A 7408-nucleotide genomic window follows, 5' to 3' on the forward strand; every position below is an offset into this window, starting at 1 on the left:
TGTGGCTCCTTCCTGCGGCTGTCACTGCTGCCTCTGGGCTACGCAGTGGGGCAGCGGTGGCAGTGTAGAGGAGCTGCCAGGCAGCCTGGGCGTAGGCTCTGGGTGGCTGCAGTAAGAATGGCCCAGCAGCGATAAAGGGGGAGGGGACGCTTTTCCCCCATGCTGAGCAGCAACTTCTACCTGGCCACCGCTACTGCTGCCGCTGCTCTTTGTAGGCGGATGAATCTGGAGCATCTGGAGCGGGCCGGGCCAGGTCAGGGCTGTGTGCGCGGGTCCCGGCTGGTCTGGAGTTGGTCTGCTCTGCTGGGCTGGGGCAGGGGCTGTGCACACGAGTCCCCACACGTCTACAGGGCTGGGGCCAGTGGCAGCAGCAGCTGAAAGGAGCCACTGCTGTCTTGGCTGCCTAGAAATGCAGTCCAGCTGTGGAGCTGCCCCAGCTGTGCTGTGTGCCCAAGGGGTGGTGGGGCATGCCACGGGCCATACGACCTGGGCCAGGTGAGACCGAGGGACTTGCCACAGACTGCGTAAAGTCCCATCCACAGTACAGATCTGGCTTTCAGGCTGTACTTTGCTCTCTCCTAGTCTATAAAGTGCAAGTCTACCCTGCCTTCAATGTGAGATGCCATTTCAGTGAATGAAGGGGATCTGTGAAGAGCAGGTCATCAGCACTTCCTACACCTGAATACAGGTTCACTGTTTTTCACCAGTTTTTTTCACCAAAAAGATTTGTTCTTAATCCCAAGTAGGTGACACATGGTTACTAAAGGTACCTCTTCTCTGCAGAGTTAACTTGAGCTGAAAAACTTCTTGTTTTTCTTAATCTTTTAAAACGTATATTGGGCTCTTTTGGGCATTATTTTCCTAATCCTAGATTTGTGTGCATGTGCAAGAGGATGGGCAGGCTGTTACAAGTGTAGTTGCTAAGAATCTTAGGCTTCTTTCAAAGTTTCAAATGGACATGATAGCAGATTTATGGGGCAAAATACTGTGAATCTGAGGTCTGATCTCTTGTGGGTCCATGTGCTGTATGAACTGCTGACTTGTGTGCACAGTGCCTTACATATTATATGAAGCACATGAACATGATGAACCACCAGGAATGGGGTGGTTCTTCAGACAGTGCTGTTGGAAAAACTGAAATGTAAGCACCACCCATGGTTAGTCAGGGAAGAAGTGGGCAGACCTGGAGCAAATTTGGTTTTGTGGTTTAACTGTTTTCATTTTGCTCCTTTGTATTTTTATATTTGAGTTTGATATTTTGCAGTCATCTCTAGGCAAATTCAAGACATCTTAACTAGAAACACATTGAAGAGTGCAAGATTTTTATTTTTTCCCTCACAAAAAAACTTGTCTGTCCTTTCTGGGCACGTGGAGAAAATGTGGGAAGGCATTAGCTCAAGTTATAACTCAAGTTAGCTCCGGTTATAACTTTAATATTGTCCTCAATGGCCGTGTCTACATCAAGCACTTACTGCACAATAGCTCATTATTACTATGCAGTAGTTTGTTACTACTGTGCAGTAGTATTGCCGGGCATAAACTGTGATGTAATGCTACTGTGCAGTAGTAATGAGCTACCGTACAGTAAGTGTAACTAGACGGCCATGTCAGGATGCTACTGCTCAGTAACACCGGTTACTACCCAGTCATTTAGTACTTGGTTATGCAAGTACTAAATGACTGTGCAATAACAACTGCACAGTCAGCATCTTGTGTAGATGTGGCCAATATGTGCTAAAATCCTAGTGTACATATGAAATTTTAACATAAGCTGGCAGGTCAAGATAAAGGCTATGTGGCAACTTATGATTACCTTCACCTGTAACCTCATTATAAAACTTTAAATTACCTTATCTACAGTAGCATTTTACCCTCTGTTAGGCTTGTCTCTGCTAGGATTTTACCTCATGTTATCATGTGCTAGCTAATGTGATTTAAGAAGATGCCTTTGCTCCAATGCAGGGATTTTGTTTAAAGAAAGACCAGATTGAATTGATGTTTCATTATTCATTTAGTCATTTATTTCTAACTGTTGCTTTCAAGTCTTGTCAAGATCTTCCAACCCCATGGGTGTCACAGAGCAGTGCTGAGATGAGAAGATGAAATTACCGGCCACCTTTTCTATCCTGTGTTACCAAATTTGCCCATTACTTTGGGGTGTGCTCATTTATTAGGGATAGTTTCTAGGGTCTTGGTGATTCTGTCAATGTGCTACTTGTGTTACTATACGGAGCTGTATTTCTCCCTTCTGCAAGCCCTCACCCCCAGTGGAGCTATCTTGCAGGACTCAATCTCAATGGGACTGGGTTCCTCCAGTCACCAAATCAGTCATACACACAAACACACACAAATTAACGTGACACGCCTGACCTGGCCGGGCTGATCAGCATGGACAGGCTGACACCCTCATATGCCAAGAATCAGTTCATAAGAGCAACAATAAAATGCAGTCAGACACAAGCACACGGGTAAACAGAATCCCTCTGAATCCGGCTGGGTGTCCAGCTGACACCCTCATGGGCCAGCATTCAGTTCATAAGGGCACGTCTGAGTCAAACTGGGTCAATCAGCCTGTACAAGCTGATCCCCTTATGTGTTTCAAACTCAGCACGTCCCAATCTTTGGCCTCTTGATGAGCAGACCCCACAATAATTTGGGCTTCACAGGGATCTTTAGCATAGGTAAAAGAAGCGTTGCTGCAGAGCACGGGAGGAAAGAGAAGCAGAGAAGGAAAAATATACCCAATTACTACCAGTTTGACTATAAAAGTTATTTATTGCTAAGCATATGAAATATATAATAGTACTAGTAGTAATAGACATGCAAAAGAAAAACAAACACCAACAATGACAATACTACCCTGGTTTCACTAAGTATTTGGGGAAACTTAGCTCAAGCTTAACTGATACAGTTCAGGTTCAGAAGTTTATGCCTAGAAAGAAGACAGAGAACGCTGGGATCTCACCTAGTCCACGGTACTCAGGCTGCAAAGCTGACAGGCACAGTCCGTAGCACAATCCTTGAAGAGAGAGATGATCTGTTCTTCCAGCGTCCCAAGAACGACAGGGGATGGTGTCAGCACAGGGGTTTTCTTCTTCTCCTTCTTTCCTCCTGCTTCTACTTCTTTTCCTTCCTTTTCCTCTTCTAGCAGCACACACACTTACAGATTTTTATACCCTCAGTTCAGCTGCTTCGAAGCACCCTCAGTAGTGTAAATCATTGTCTTTTCTATTGACAAGGGGTTATCTGGTTTGGACCATCTCAGGAAACTGATTGATAATCAGGAAACACTTAAGATTAGGGAGTAACCCAAATACTTGGGAGCCAGCTTGAAATTCCTATGGGTGGCAGATATACTGATGGGATATCTCATGGTTTCTTCAGGAACAATAGATAGCTTGCAGCATCAGGATTTTGGATTTTTACTTGTTGTGCACAAGCCTCAGCTTAGCATGACTTTTCCAGATCTTACTATAGTCTTTTAACAGACTTAAGACAATTATTGGGGTGCATAACCTTTTGTGGAGAGGACTCCCACCAGTCGTCTCGGGAAAGATATGACAACACCTGGGATTAGGGCTCCAGCAGGCTGGATGCTGTGATGAACCCTTAACCATTGTTCAAATGTTGCCCATACCCCCTCTGACTCGGTCTCTTGCCTCAGCATTCCCTAACCCGGCAACCGAGTTTTAGTCAATCAAGTTTAAATAGGCCTCCCATGGTGGGACCGGGGAATGTATGGCCCGAGATGCCTATTAAACTTAGAGCTGTGTGTGTGTGTCGGGGGGGAAAGTCCTTAGCAAATCCAGATTAGAACTGGTCTGATAAATGCTGAGCTGGGTGTGTGTGAACATGGGTTGATTAACATTGGAAGCACAGATTCCCCATCATGCAGCGCTCTCCTGCTTCTCTGGTCCCAGAATTCACTGCAGTCTCTGCTTCAGGCTTTCTTTTCCATCTCTCATGTAAATGAGACCTAGGGCAGTTGATTCACTCTTGTCACCCTTATCTGGTGAGGGTCTTAGGTGCGTCTCTCACTGCATCTTAATCAGTTTCATTTAGGTAGAGGAGGGGAGGGGGTGGGGTGAGTCCTTTGTGAGTCAGACAGACTGTATCCTGTGCCCCGATTGCCCAAGAATACAGAGCTGAGACGTAACACCTGCTTGGGACTAAATTGGAAGGTTCCCAGGTGATGTAGCCTCGGTACAAAGTTTTGTCCCAGGAGCATCACTGGAGGATGGGGGAGAGGGGGAGCCACACAACAGAGTTGATAGTTGCTCTGACTTCAAGGAAGCAGTATGATAGTGACCTGTGACTGGTAAAGAAAGAGTATCAATAGAGTGAAATGGCAAACCACTCACCTGGTGAGGAAAGGAGGAGCCAGGGACTGGCGGTGGGAGTTACATATAGGGCGACCATTGGTCCTGGTTTATACCGGACCATCCTGTTTTTACCCCTGTCCGTTCCTGAATGAAGCCTGTACTGCAAAAAGTCCTGGTTTTCAGTTCATTGGTAGAAATGCATGCCAATCACTTGTCCTTGCGATTCTATTGCTTGTGCCTAGAGGTAGGGTGGTGCACAGCCAGGAGGAACAGGGTTTGGAGCCAGCCAGGGAGGGAGGGAGATGGATGATCCCAGGGGCTGTTTGCTCTGCAGAGCCTGAGGAGCCCTGGCTGCAGTTCATGTGTAGGAACAGCAAAAGCCAGAGCACTGTTGCTATCCTGAGCTCCCTGACCCTGGATTGGGTATGCGTGGGTAGGCCTGAGCCTGGGGGCTGCTGAGCTGCGAGGGCCTGGCAGTTGGTCTACACCCCCGCCCCCCCATGCTGCCTCTGCAGAAGGTAATGGCTTTGAGAGCAGGCAGGTGGAGCCCTGCATTTGTATTTGCCAGAATGTGGGTGGGACTGGGAGGAGGCTCTTGTCACTGTCTTCATACCCAGGGAGCTGGCCAGTGAGTCCCTGGGGCGTCCTGCTGACTGGGGAGGTTTGGGCAGAGGGGCATTAGGGCTTCTGGGCAGCTGGGCCAGCTCATTAAGCCATTATTTCTCCTCTGGGACAGACAAACTTGTCTGTCCTGTGGGGAAGGAAGGGAAGTCCCCACTTAGCCCAGCTCTGACCGGAAAGTGGCCAGGGCAGATACCCAGGTGCCCAGTGTCTGTGCTGAAAGCTGATGGGGAAGAGGTAAGGTCTCCATGTAGTGTGTGCCCCTGGTTCCCAAGCATGGAGCTGGGCTGGAGTGAGGCCACATCTCAGTGGGAAGAGAACTGCTCAAGCCTCACACCTGCTATGCCACATTTTCTTAAGGCTGGATTGTCTGGAGAGAACGGCAGAGCTGTGGGATATGTGAAACCATGATGCAGGGAGAGTGAGGTGAGGCTCCTTGCTGGCTGAACTGCAGAGGCTCACAAATTTGCTGCTGTCCTAGCACTTGCTTTCCTTTGCTTCTCAGTGTTGCACACATTCATCAGTGTGGAGTTCATGGACTGAATAGCAGTCTTTTTGTGGTGGCCCCACCCCTTGCTGCTGATTGGTCGAGGGGCCTGGTGGCCCCACCTCTCGTTGCTCATTCGCTGAGGAGGTGGCAACCCTGCCTCTCTCCGCTGATCGACTGAGGGGGCTTGTGGTCCTGCCGTTCACCAGGGGAATGTCTTGTATTCTGGGGATGCATCAGTGGCTATCCTTGTTTCATCTCAGCAGATACTGGGGAAGGAAAGAGCCACAGATTTATAGACTGTTAAAGCAGAAGATGTCATTACATCAACTAGTCTGAACTCTTATTTAACAGGAGGCAGAATTTCACTCTGTTATTGAGCAAAGAATTTCTGTTTGGCTAAAGCATATCTTGCAGAAGATGTCTACTCTTGCCTTGAAGATATCAAGAAATAGATACTACTGCCTAAGCCTGTGTGAAGTGGCTAGTATTCGCTTTGGATTCAGATTCGGCTGATTTGGGGGACAGTGATTCGATTTGGTGATTTGAATCAAAGTCCCGAATCAATTCAGCTGCTGCCGAATCTCCGAATCACCCAGACCCATCCTGCCCACTCTCTCAGTCCTGGCAATGGCTGCCTCGCCCGGCCCAGCTTCTGGCACTTTGAAAAAAAAAAACTCCGACTTGCTGGGTGCTGCCAGGCGGGAGGCAATCCCCGCTGCCCCTGCTGCCCCCCACTGCCCCACGCTGCATGGGGGGCTCTGCATGAGCCCCCCAACCCCCTCCACTGTCCCAGCCCCACCATGCCTTCCCCTCCTGCCCCAGCTCTGGCCCTTTAAGTAACGCCCCCCCCCAAAATACCACAGACACACCAGTTCTTGCCCAGAGGGGGATGATCCCTGCTGCCCCCGCTGCCCCTCAACACATGGGTGGCTCTTCCATGAGCCCCCAAAAGCCCCGAGGCTGCTGCAGGAACTGGTGAGTTCAGGGTTTTTGTTTTGTTTTGTTTTTCTTAAAGGACTGGAGCTGGAGCAGGTGGGGGAGGGAACCATGGGAGGACCCCTGCCAGGCCCCATTCCCTGCCTGCTCCCCCAGCCCCCACCCACCCCAGCTCCCAGGCTGAAGGAGGGAAGCAGTAGTGGATCCTGATTTTGTTCCATTCTATCCACCCTCTTATCCTTTTCTTTAAAAATCCTTTTTTCTCCTTAGTTGCTACCGGGCTGTATTTGGTCTTCTGTGTGGCAGTTGTGGTCTGTTGGTTTGTTTTTTTTTTTTGTCTTTTGGTGCCTCAGTGGTTAGGTCTGCCTCGATGGGGAGCTGACCGACATCATACCACCAGGGTGATCACGAGGCTCAGCAAGTAGCCATTGACGATGGGGAAGATAGACAAGACGAGCTTATCCAGTAGGCCCATAGCCTATCAAAGAAATGAAATTAATAACCAGTCCTGAAGAGGGCATGAAGATCAAAAGTCATCTAAACCAGAGGGAAGGCCGCATTAACATCAAGTGGCCCACCGGAGGTTGGTGTGAGGAAGAGGTGTAGGGGAGGTGGAACCCCACGAATATCCGCCGGGAGGAGTGACCGACCCTGAGGGACTTACAGAGGAAGACCCCTCCACTGGAAATACATTCAAAGTTGTGGCAGGACAGTTTAGGGGCTTTCTCCAGGGTGATTGAGGTCCCTCTCAGTGGCCACATGAACCCTCACCACGCCCACCACCAGGCGCATGCACCAGAGCAGCGTGTGAACAAGGTATTCAAAGTGAGGCGGGCACAGCCCCAATGTCATTTTATAGCTCTTCTCTGCATCCTCTGCAATTTTTCAACATCCTTTTAAGATATGGGCACCAGAAGTATACACAGGGTTATAGTAAGAATCTCACTAAGACCACACACAGGATAAAACTTGTTTTTGAGATTGGAGAGTGTAATTTACTGTGACGGTCCTTGGCTAAAGGTTTTGTTTCTTTTATCCA

The sequence above is a fragment of the Alligator sinensis genome, unplaced genomic scaffold (assembly GCF_000455745.1).
Source record: "Alligator sinensis unplaced genomic scaffold, ASM45574v1 scaffold1118_2, whole genome shotgun sequence".
NCBI lineage: Eukaryota > Metazoa > Chordata > Crocodylia > Alligatoridae > Alligator > Alligator sinensis.